The sequence below is a fragment of the Protopterus annectens genome, chromosome 5.part0 (assembly GCF_019279795.1).
Source record: "Protopterus annectens isolate FY-2018-M chromosome 5.part0, PAN1.0, whole genome shotgun sequence".
Lineage (NCBI taxonomy): Eukaryota > Metazoa > Chordata > Ceratodontiformes > Protopteridae > Protopterus > Protopterus annectens.
Genome location: NC_056735.1, coordinates 595,898,816 through 595,912,502, shown reverse-complemented (window position 1 = coordinate 595,912,502; position 13,687 = coordinate 595,898,816).

Genomic DNA, 13,687 nt, shown 5'->3' with positions numbered 1-13,687 from the left:
ACCCTCACACAGCACTACTACTGCCCTTTCAGACCCTCACACAGCACTACTACTGCCCTTTCAGACCCAGCACTACTACTGCCCTTTCAGACCCTCACACAGCACTACTACTGCCCTTCTTTCCTTCACTCACTGTATCAACAAAAACCGCAACCTTAATAGGCTTTCCTCTGCACTGTTTATAGATCTGTCTAAGGCGTTCGATATGGTAAACCACCAAATACTTATAAATATCCTCAAATCCCTGTCACTAGATGCATCTGCTATAAAATGGTTCCATTCCTATCTAGAAAACAGACAACAGGCCATGCTTTGGTATAATATTCTATCTACCCATCTACCCATTAACATAGGGGTCCCCCAAGGGTCCATATTAGGACCCCTCCTATTTTCTATATTTATCAACGACCTTCACCTAGCAATCCCCCAAGCTACATGCATACAATATGCAGATGATTCGACACTTATATGCTCAGCCCCATCCATATCTGAGCTTTACTCCCTCACCCAAAAGGTCTTTAACACAGTTGAACTATGGTTTACTCAACGCTGTCTCCTCCTAAACCCCAAAAAAACTAAACTCCTCATTTTCACTACTACTACTACTACTACGTCCCCCCCAATAAACCTCACAGTAACATCCAATAACAGCACTCTTATATCCCCAGACTCAACTACCAAACTACTTGGTATGACCATAGTTAACAACCTTAACTTTGACACCCATATTAATAATACCTTAAAATCTGTTAACAGAAAACCTGGCTCTCTCTACAGGATCAAACCCTTTCTCTCTCCTGCAGCAAGAATAACTATTGCTCATACTCACCTAATTTCTACTCTCCTCTATGCCTCACCCATATACACTAACCTCTCTAAAATCAATCTTAATAAAATGGAAAGGGCCTACAGTAGCATAGCCAGATTTGCCACAGGAAACCCTTTCAGAACCCACCACTGTATTAACCTAAAGCAACTAGGATGGCTTGAATTACAAAATCAGCTTAAATTCCACCAACTTACCATTGCCCACAAAACCCTTTACCATCCTACTAATACCCCTATACTATCTACCCTCATTGTCCCCTACAACAATCTTAAGACCTCACGTTCAACACAAAGACTTCTGGTAAATATTTGTAAATCTAACAACAGGGCTGAAGGCTCTTTTTTCTGTAATACTGCTGGAAAATCCTGGAACCTTCTTCCTACTGAACTTTCCACTGTTCCCTCAATATCACTCTTCAAAAACAAACTGAAACTTTTTCTCAGAACACACTGGTTATGCCCTTGTACTAAACCTGACTGATCTATTACCTGTCTTCCTTGGATCTACCTACTCTCCTCTTTTCTAATTTCTTGTTCCTTTTCTTAGTAACAACAAACTTATTCCTTTCTAGATCTTTTCTTATTATCTCCTCATAACTTCTTTAATTAAACCTGTTTTTAACACATATTCTAAATAATGCAGCTCATACTTTTGTTGTCCTTCTTTATGCCAACCTGCTTACTAATAACTTATCTAACTCAGTTGCTATCCTTTACATGTTATATTGCAACTACATCTGTATTATGTTAAGTGTATTTTTACTTAGCACTACACTAAGAACAAATGACCACTGAGATTATTCCTTGTCTTTTTTTCTAGCAATGTTTAACATAAAATTAATCTTGTATATGTTATTATATTCGTGCTTCCTCAGAGCTTATCTCCCTGGACCTCTGAGATTATTCCTGGTCTTTCTTTCTAGCAATGTTTAACATGAAATTAATCTTTGTATATGTGATTATATTTTTGTGCTTCCTCAGAGCTTATCTCCCCGGGCCTCTACTGAAAATGGACATGTATCCAGTTAGACTAGCCCGGTCAACAAATGCAAAATAAAATAAATAATAAAATAAAATAAATTTAAACATGGAATATTCAGGGACTATGGTAAGGCTGACCTCCAGCTATTAGGTGATAAACTGGCCAAATCTCAAGCCCTCATAAACACTGAGATCACGGTGGCTTATGCAGACGTGTTCACAGAAACCCTGTATGAGCATGTTAATAGCTGCATCAAGGTAGCCGTACCCACCAGGGAGAAGTACAGATCCAACTCAAAATCAAGCCATTCTGATGGAATCACAGAATTAATAGGATGTATAACAGAAGGAAGAAATTCATGGCAAAAGTTATGGGTGCAGCACACAGCAGGATAAAATCACTCTCATCAAAATAAACAAATAAATCATGGACAAATGAAGTCTACCACAGGCAGATGCGATGTTTCTGGCTCTCAGGCCAAGGACAACCACAGGGCATATGTTAGCTATGTCTGCAACCGCAAAGGCAAAACACAATTGTGTGCATAATTCATTGTAATTAAAACCACCTACAATAAGGCAGATGATATAGCAAACATCCTGGCTCATAAATTGGGCCCCAACTTTAATCCTCTTTCCCACTCAACATTCCCTCAGGAAATACCATCAAATATAAGTACCCCTGGCCCCCTACTATCACTTGGGATCAGGTCCTTGATGCTCTCTCTAAGACCAAGTACGCTGCATCAGTGAGCCCAGACAATATCCCAGGATGCCTTCAATATAGCATGGGCTTCTGCAATTAGTATTTCACTGTAGCTACCAAACAGGCATTGTGCTTCATGAATGGAGAACAGCAGTAGCCATCCCTCTGCACAAAGGTGGGCCATCTACAGACCCTGGAGAACACAGACCCAGGAGTTTCACTAGTCTGATATGTAAAGCCATAAAAAGAATTATCAGGGAACTGATCAATGTAGTACACATCAGACACTGGACCAAACCAGTTTGGTTTAGTCAAGGACAGATCATGCCTACTCTACTTGGTGGAACATTTTGAGAAGGTAGCCAAAGCAATGGATGAGGGAAAAATTATTAACTTCACCTACCATGGCCTGACAAGGCATTTGACACTATACACCCATCAGGCATTGTTGACAAACCAAACTCAAGAGGTTAGGTACAAACTAGTGTGTCAGCTGGTAAATAGCCTAATGGCTAACAGACAAGATCCAGGAAGTTAACACTGGGGAGTTCACCTCTACAATGAGGCCAGTCGCCAGTGGAATTCCTCATGAATCATTCATCGGACTGCTCCTTTTAGGCATTTACTTCTCTGCAATCACAGGCACTGTCAGTGTTCTCTGGCTGACTACATTTGCAGATGATTGCAAATTAGGAACTGTCATTGAATCCCACAGTGACACAAATGTTATCCGGGAGGGGCTGACACAGACATACAGTTGGTGTCAGAGCCATGCACTAACACTAAATGCCAAGAAATGCACAATGTTATCCTCTGGGATGTCATCCACCCCTGGTAACTATCATATTGACAGCACCAAACATACAGGCACAGAGATTCCTGGAATTTGTAAACAGTAAGTCCCTGGACCAGATAGCCAGTACACCAACCAAGGAAGCAACCATAATGGGTCTGGTCCTCAGCAATATGGCAGAGTCATGCACAGCCCCTACTGTAATGTCTTCCCTTGCAAGGTCCAAACACAAATGGTCTCCATTGAAGTAGAAATAAAACATGGACCCCAATTTAAACATGGAATATTCAGGAACTACGGTAAGGGTTTCTGTGTTCTGCTCAGGTGGCATAATCTTGATAGAGTCCTGTTGTCTAGGCTGGTAGTTTTATTTGAGTTTCCTGTGTTTCTGGCAGCCATTTTCTGCTGATTGTCTTCATTATTATTGAGAGTAACAAGGCCTCCTGACCTTCTGTAGTATGACTGATTTGGTAATAGCAGGGGCTGAGTAGTAAGCTGATCTTCCAACTCTTCCATTATTACTGCTATATAAACCCTGTGCCTTATAAAGGTTCTGCTTGTATTGTCAGGCTCTGGATTGCATTGCATAAGTGGAAATTCCTTAAGATTCCAAGAGCAGGATAAGTTATTTCTTACACTTATTTCACTGAACTGCACTTCTGAAACACTTATAATTGTGCTATACAGTTGATCTACTACATTTTGCACTGTTATAAAGCTTTTTTTATTGTTTCACTGCATTTATGTACTGTTTTATACTGTTTTAACTTTACTTAACTGCTTTTTCATACTGAGAGTTGTATTTTCTGTTTGTGAGTGCTCTATCCAAGCTTTTCTGTGCATTTATGTATGTTTAAAGTTAAAAGCATTCTCGGGTCTGCTCCTTGATCTGTTTAAAACTTTCATTTAGTGGTTACAGCTAGGAACTGTAATTTGTCTCACCCACCCTCCCTAGTGTTGTGCGTTCTTATACTTGGTGGCTTTGCAGTTGCCCGCCCATACTGTATATTTGATCTGTGACACTCCTCCCAGTCTAGTGGCATTAGTTCACTCAATCTAATAGAGAACATTTGTGAAGGCCAACCCACGCAGATTCTTAACATTACATTAACTTCTGTTCCAGCTTTCTCCATTTCCACTTTACTTGAAACAAAATATTCTAAACTTGCTTCCCCCCTTTCCTGTGGCAGGTCAGGTACAGATTTGCTGTGTCCAGGACTGTTTATGAGCTCCTAAGCCCCACCCCCCTTAACTGGGGTTAAACTATTCCTGGTGCCATAAAGTCTGTTCTTCAAAATTTCCCTTACAACTAGCCAGCTTTTTAGTTTTAGCACTCATCTGTTTCTTTGATGTCAGCACTTGTTCAGAACTCATTGTAAGCACTAAATAAGTTACAAATTACTACAGCACTCAACTTTCCTCACTTGTCTAGAGGAAAACAGTTTTTAGTACTTAATAAATAAGCACCTATTCAGGCATGTCTAAAGGTCAGCTCCTGGTGTTTTCTCCTGTCTACCTGATGAATCTGGGCATCTTGAGACAATGCAGCAATTGCCTCATGTTCACAGACAGCCCTCTCCTCCTACCACCCAACACTACGACCTGTGAGAGATGCATTTATATAGCCAAACTGTAAGCAAAGCTCTCTTCACCAAAGACTGGCCTAGACAGCCAAGAGGAGAAGGTAAACACTTGCACTGCACCACACTCATAACATAGTCCCTCAAAACCTACACCACCAAAACACAAACACAAAAGCACAAAACACACACATACATTCATGGAGACTCTCAGTACAGATCTGCCCAAACAACAGAGACCTCCAAAGCAGAAATGCAAGCAACCTCCACTACGCAACATAACCCAAATGACACATAGCCCACATACTCAGTGTGCCACTCAACTACTGCCCATAAGGCATAACATACCCAACACTCTAGTCATAGGTGACTCTATAGTCAGGCACACTGATGTTCCACTCACCAGGCTAAACAAGGAAAAAGTCAGGTGCCAGGATCCGCTACATAACGCATGCACTCAGGTCACTCCACAACAAGTACAAATATGACTCTGTCATTGTCCATGTTGGTGTGAATGACCTGAGACGTACCTCCCTGGACTACATGAAAAGAGACATGGAGGAGCTCCCTGATCTTGTAGCCCAGGCCAATATGACCCTAGCCCTGAGTAGCATCCTGCCATCAGCCAGAATTACACCACAGTACAAGGACAAAATGATTGACTTTAACAATTGGCTAAGCTTCTGGTGTCATTCTAAGGGAATCCAGTATCTGTCTGCCTGGGAAGACATGATCGACAGACCACGCTGCTTTGCCAGAGATGGCCTGCACCTGTCGCCCTTGGGATTCCAGATACTGGCAAAGGCTCTTGCCACCCCTGTAGTGCCTTTTTAGGCAAGGTTCAAATGACAAATTCACCACCGTAACAGGTACAAGCAAGCAAAATCTGAGGGTAATGCTACTCAATGCTAGAAGTCTAAATCTCAAAATGCACTCACTGGAGGCACTCCTTAAAATGGAGAACATTGACATCTGTGCAGTGACAGAGACCTGGTTCAAAGCTCCAGAGAGCACCCCTGCATTACCAGGCTATAATTCATACCACACCTTACGGCCACCAAACCCGGACCGAAGCACTAAGGGTGGAGGCGTGTCCATATTCATTAAAGATATCCACACCTCCAAGCTAGTTGCTCAGCATAATGCATCAGAGATTATCCAAGTTCAACTAACTCTGGGCAAAACCGCAATCCAGGTTGTAGCTTACTACAGACGCCCCCCCACCATGCCCCAGGATTCCCACTCCTCTTTTCTTGATACACTGGAAAATATTAAGGTACAACCCAACACTCTAATAATGGGTGATTTCAACTACCCTACCATTAACTGGGAAAACTACTCATGTACCAACTCTTTTGCTCAACGTTTTCTGGAAATCATTAATTCCAACTCCTTGGATCAACTTATCCACACCCCCACCAGGGGCAGCAATATCCTAGAACTGGTCATCACCAACATGGGTGACCGGTGTTCCACACCAGAGGTCAGCTCCTCGTTGGTCAGATCCGACCACAAGCTAATCACCCTAGACATCCACATCCTGCTCCCACCCCCCATTAGGAAAACAACCATAAAAAATTTCTCCAAAGCCAACTTCACACTTCTTAAGACAGAAGTGGCAAACTTCACTACATCCATGCAGATGGACAACAGAGGTACACTGCTGAATCTTACACAAATGCACTTTATAAGCACTTACACGACTGCATGGATCGTGCTATCCCTAACAGAAGCAAGATGCTATCCTCCAAAAAAAGGAAGCCAATCTGGTGGTCTTCTGCCATAAGCAAACTCTACAACAGAAGAAAGAAACTGTTGAAAAAAGAGTAAAATCCCATGATTGGAGGAACTCCCTGGTCAGCCTCAGTAAGAAGTCGAGATCCCTCATAAAATCCTCCAAAGCTAGTCATGAAAACAAAATTGCCACTGATTATAGACAACCACAAAGAATTCTATAGCTATGTCAAAAATCTCAGTGGCAACACTCAGATCTGCTCTGAGTTACAGCACAATGACACTAAATATACAGAAACAACTGATATTGCCAACATCCTGGCAGACAGGTCCAGTGCTAACTTCAGCCCCCTCTCACCCCCTAAAGGGCCCATCTTTATACCGGAAGAATGCAAAGTTCCTGTAATCCCAGCTGCACAGGTAAAAACCACACTCTCCAAAGCCAAGAACACAGCATTCATGGGACCTGACAACATCCCAGGCTGCCTTCTACATGAACTACAGAATGAACTGGCACCCCACCTAAGTACCATGTTCAATCATAGCCTCACCTCAGGCTTTGTGCCCATTGAATGGTGCACTATGACAGTTATCCCACTCCACAAAGGGTGGGCCACAACAGACCCCGGGAACTACCACCCCATTAGCTTGACGAGCCTCATCTGCAAGGCCATGGAACGTATCATCATGGAACTCATAAACAAAGACATTGGAGATCTCCAAACTCTGGACCCCACACAGTTTGGCTTTGTAAAAGGTAGATCATGTCTTCTAAACCTGATAGACTTCTTTGAAGTAGTCACCAAAGCCATAGATGAGGGTAATGTGGTTCACACAGCCTATCTAGATCTCGCCAAGGTGTTCAACATCATCCCCCACTCTGGAATTATAGATAAACTCACTAAACTAGGTATAAATCCCTATGTCACAAGATGGGTTGTCAACTGGCTTACTGACAGAACCCACACTGTGAAAGTAGCAGACTCCAAATCAGACTTCAGACCAGTGACAAGTGGAGTACCACAGGGTTCAGTCTTGGGTCCTCTTCTGTTTGGTATCTACTTCTCTGAAGTACAGGCTAACAGAGAAGGTCTTTGGCTAACTACATTCACAGATGACTGCAAACTAGGAGCCATAACTGACACTCCTAACGATGTGGACATCCTACAAAAGGGCCTCACTGAGACAGATGCCTGGTGTCAAAGACATGGTCTCAAGCTCAATGCCAAAAAGTGCATTGTCATCCCCTTTGGTAAAAACTCTGTACCCATGAACTACCACATAGGCGGTAGTCTACTTAATGCTGAAAGTGTGATAAGTGATCTTGGGACACAGGTGGACAGTAGTCTCTCCTTTGATAATCACATCACCACAGTGGTCAGGAAATCCTTCTACGTGGCACACCTCATCACAAAAGGTTTCTCATCCAGAAAAAAAAAAGAGGTCATTGTTCCCCTCTACTCATCACTCATTAGACCCATTATAGAGTACAACGCCCCTTTTGGTATGTACCTCACAAGACATCTACAACAACTGGAAAGGCCGCAAAAATACCTTACAAAGAGGATTACTGGCCTCAAACAGATGCCTTACGCAGACCATCTCAAATAACTCCAGCTTTACTCCGTCGCATATCACCTACTCAGAGGCGATCTCTGTCTCACATACAAAGCTATGTCAAACCGAGAGCTGTTGGACATGCTCCACTTAAAGAAATCCCAATCCCTCTGAGGTACACGCTCTAGGTACCTAATCCTTGTCACCACAATAAACAGAACATGCTGGAGGGATAGATTCCTGTCCCAGAGACTTCCCATACTCTGGAACAGACTACCTATCTATGTCAAACAGAGCTCCTCATTAGCACTCTTCAAGAAAAATCTCGATGATTGGATGGGTAATAGGAAATTCACCCTGGGGATCACTTCTGTGGTTCTGCTTGACAGGGGCACAGGAAAGTAATTTTCTTGGCTGGCGAAAGCCAGGTTACCTTTTTGGCTAGGCTTGTATGGGCCCTAGGGACAATAGCCTAGTACCTACCTATGAACCTATGAACCTAAGGCTGACCTCCAGCTATTAGGCGATAAACTGGCCAAATCTCAAGCCCTCATAAACACTGAGATCATGGTGGCTTATGCAGACATGTTCACAGAAACCCTGTATGAGCATGTTAATAGCTGCATCAAGGTAGCCATACCCACCAGGGAGAAGTACAGATCCAACTCAAAATCAAACCATTCTGATGGAATCACAGAATTAATAGGATGTATAACAGAAGGAAGAAACTCATGGCAAAAGTTATGGGTGCAGCACACAGCAGGATAAAAGCACTCTCATTAAAATAAACAAATAAATCAGAGGACAAATGAAGTCTACCACAGGCAGAAGTGATGTTTCTGGCTCTCAGGCCAAGGACAACCACAAAGCATACGTTAGCTATGTCTGCAACTGCAAAGGCAAAACACAATTGTGTGCATATTTCATTGTAATTAAAACCACCTACAATAAGGCAGATGATATAGCAAACATCCTGGCTCATAAATTGGGCCCCAACTTTAATCCTCTCTCCCACTCAACCTTCCCTCAGGAAAAACCATCAAATATAAGTACCCCAGGGCCCCGACTATCACTTGGGATCAGGTTCTTGATGTTCCTCTAAGATCAAGTACACTGCATCAGTGAGCCCAGACAATATCCCAGGATGCCTTCTATATAGCATGAGCCCCTGGAATTAGTATTTCACTGTAGCTACCAAACAGGTATTGTGCTTCATGAATGGAGAACAGCAGCAGCCATCCCTCTGCACAAAGTTGGGCCATCTACAGACCCTGGAGAACACAGACCCAGAAGTTTCACTAGTCTGATACGTAAAGCCATAAAAATAATTATCAGGGAAATGATCAATGTAGTACACCACAGACATTGGACCAAACCCAGTTTGGTTTAGTCAAGGGAAATCATGCCTACTCTACTTGGTGTAACTTTTTGAGAAGGTAGCCAAAGCAATGGATGAGGGAAAAATAATTCACTTCACCTACCATGGCCTGACATGGCATTTGACACTATACATCGATCAGGCATTGTTGACAAACCAAACTCAAGAGGTTAGGTACAAACTAGTGTGTCAGTTGGTAAATAGCCTAGTGGCTGACAGACAGGATCCAAGAAGTTAACACTGGGGAGTTCACCTCTACAATGAGGCCAGTCACCAGTGGACTTCCTCATGAACCATTCCTCAGACTGCTCTTTTTAGGCATTTACTTCTCTGCAATCACAGGCACTGTCAGTATTCTCTGGCTGACTACATTTGCAGATGATTGCAAATTAGGAGCTGTCATTGAATCCCACAGTGACACAAATGTTATCCAGGAGGGGCTGACACAGACATACAGTTGGTGTCAGAACCATGGACTAACACTAAATGCCAAGACATGCAAAATGCTATCCTCTGGGAAGTCATCCACCCCTGGTAATTATCATATCAATAGCACACCTCCAACAGTTGACCCAGTAGTCAGGGACGTAGGGTCACACATAGATAGTGATCTAGTCTTTGACTGTCACATGTCTGCAATACTGGGGAAATCATTCTATGTCGTGCAACCTATAACCAAATGCATGGCATGTAAATCCAAGAAAGTCAAGGTTCCACAGTATTTGGCATTCATCAGACCTATCTTTGAGTGCAATGCCACCTTTGGTATGTACCTAACCAGGCATATCTGACAACTGTAACATCCACAGATGTTCCTCACTAAACCACTACAGGGTGTACGCAACATATCCCATGCAGACAGTTTCAAGGCCCTATCTGTGTATTCTGTCTCCTACATGCTATAGAGAGGAGGTGTATGCCTGCCATACAGGGTAGTGTCAGATCCCACTGTGGACATCCTGCATATCTATAAAACAACTAGCACCAAAATTACCTGTTATATAGACCTACACCTTGCCTGTGGTATTAAAGAGGACATGCTGGCAAGACACATATGTAACCCAGAGACTACAACCTATATGGAAAAGGCTCCCCATCCATATGAAGCAGAGTTCCACCCTAATGGAAATCAAGTGCAAGTTACACAATTTGATGGGTAACAGGACAATCATCCCTTGTACTATCAATGTCTCTAATGGACACCGGGAAACTGTATATGGTTCATCTCCCAGGCCCCAACTTGTAGATGTTTCATCTCCCAATACCCTTACAGTTATCAAGAACTTGTCAGACAGGGGCGTGGCCAAGGATGAACACAGGATAGCAGCAGATTTCTTCAGCTCCACCAATTTCATTACACTGACAGGAATTAATTACTTAAAAAATTAATTTTTGAAGTAATTTTCTTTCTAAATATGTTTGTTTTATATAGTTCTTGAACTATATCTAAAAAAGAAAGGATATTTTAACAATATTCCTGTCAGAAATCACATTGGAAATTTTCCTGTCAGTTTATCAGTCTGAAATGAGTTCCAGTAAGACAAATTCTCAAGACTCCAGCATCAAGAAAGAACTTCAGTCTCTGATAACTATAATCCAGCAACTTACTGCTAAGATGGATAAAATGGATACTAAAATTGATACCTTCATAGAAAAAACTACAAAACAAATAGACTTGTTACATATAGACCTGCAACAACAGAAGATCCAGATGACAGGCATAGAAGAAGCTGTGAATGACATGGAAAATAGAATCCAAGAAGAGGAAATCAACATTGAGTTTCTGCTGAAACAAAATACACATTTACAAACAAAGCTGGATGACTTGGAAAATAGATCTAGGCACAATAACATTAGGATTTTTGGACTGCCAGAAAATATTGAAGGTAACAATATTACTTATTTTTTAACAACATGGCTCCTAAAACTTTAGACTTACCAGAAGCATTCTCTTTTGGTATCGAAAGAGCACATAGATCTATAGCTAATACTAACTCTAACAAAAACTATCCTAGATCAGTTATAGTTAGATTTCTATCATCTTTTGATAAAGAGATGGTTCTTAAATCTGCTTGGGCTAAAGCTCCTGTTAAGATTAATGAGACAACTGTGCATTTTGACAATGACTATTCTTCCTTGGTAATAGCTAAAAGAAAAGTTTTTCTGCCACTAATAAGGGAGCTTAAAAAGCACAGTTTAAAACATACCTTCTGTTTCCTGCCAAGCTAAAAATCTTCCTTCCTGATGGTCCCAAAATTTTTGATGACTTAGACTCTGCTTTACTGTTTATCAAAAAAAATAAGATTTTGGATAAAATAGAGGAAATGGAATGGGCTAGTCCTTCATTAAAGAGACTGGCAACTGAAACTTCGTGGAAGACTTCAGAGAAGAAGAAGAGACTAAAGAACAAATGATTTGTTCTATGTTTTTTTCTTTTTTCTCTCATCATTTTACTTCATTATTAATCTTTTTAAATATAGTTCCTGCATTTCCAGAAAGCCACAAATGTTCTGAAAAAGATTTAATCAAAGTAATTCTTTGTGTGCATAGAAATGTTTTGTTTCATAACCAGTCAAAATATCTGAGGAACTAATAACAAGCTATTATTCAATTTGTTTCTCTTTCTCAAGAAGAGAAGTAAGGTCAGTAATTTGATACATTTTTTTTTTTTTTCTCCTTTTCTTCTTTTCTTTGTTTAAACAATGACATTCTATTTAGATTATGTAGTGGGTAAAGGGTGGGGAGGGCAGGGAGAGAAGAGTAATGAAAATATGATAAATGGAATAATAACATATGTATTCCTTGTAAAAAGTTTATATGTTCTTCAAATGCTATTCCTAATTATACTTTCTTGATTATACTGCTTATGCTTGTTTGTAAATAATCTGTCATGCTTTAACTAATAATAATTAGAACTAAATAATAGTAAATAATATGTTTTATTTTTAACTCTATTAATATAAACAGCAAGTAGTATTCCATTATATACTTCTTATAGCTTTCTCTTACATTTTTATTTCTGCTTTACACTCTTTTATTTTCTACTCTTTTTCTTTTCTTTATTCTTTTTCTTTATTTTTTTTCTCATATTAATATATAGAAATGTTTTTGATCATATAGACACAGTAAATAATAAGATTTGCATAAAAATTGAGTTGGGACAAAAATATTGAGTTTTATTACTTATTAATAACTTTGGGCTTAATTTCACTTACATAGAGGCTGTAATAACCTGTAAAATATATCGCGAAGGTTTTGTCATGTTTAGATGCATTTACACTGCTAAATTAATGTTTGTCACTAGTTTTTAACAAGTTTCCCGCCAAAATGTTAAGGGAGACAATCTGGGATGTGGGCTACCTCATGAACAGTGTCCTCAAGCTGTTTCAAAAGCTTCAACTCTCAGAATTCTCACAGAGAAGCTGAAAGCAGTCAATCTGACCTTTGACCCAGATATCACACTGACACATCACAGATTCAGGAAGAACACTCTACCAGGAAGTAGAACTGATGCAAATGCGACTATGTGAAGGAAAATGAACTCTTTGACATTTAAATGTGAGTTATTTTATATAATTACTTAAATATCTATGTTATAATTCATAAAATATGTCAGTTATAATGATTTTAAATGATGCAGTTTCTTGTAGTAAGTAAATGCCTTATTTTAGAAGGCATAGAAAATGAAACATTTATTCAAGTGTTTTTGAAAATCTACTTGACTGCAGCATACTAATCTGTGTTGAAAACTTATGTTCCAAACATATACATTACTATAACTCATTTAATTCATCTGATTGACAAGCATAAATAACTTTATAACTCTATTCTGGAAGAAACTGTCATGTGATATATTTTAAAGCAGTAGTATAGACAAACAAAATACAGATGTTTTTACAATAATGCAAGTGTTTCTGAGAATTTGCATAACTATGCAGTATGATTTATAACAATTTCTATAAATATAATATTTTATTCTATTGACAATAATGAGTATGAGTAAAATGCTCATATACAAGCAATTCAAGGTTTTTGAAGCTGTTGACTGCATTTACATGACAGAAAATAGATGCATCTTAATATATGTAATGTCTGAACCATATTAGCCAAAGTTTTTGATTTAAATGAAT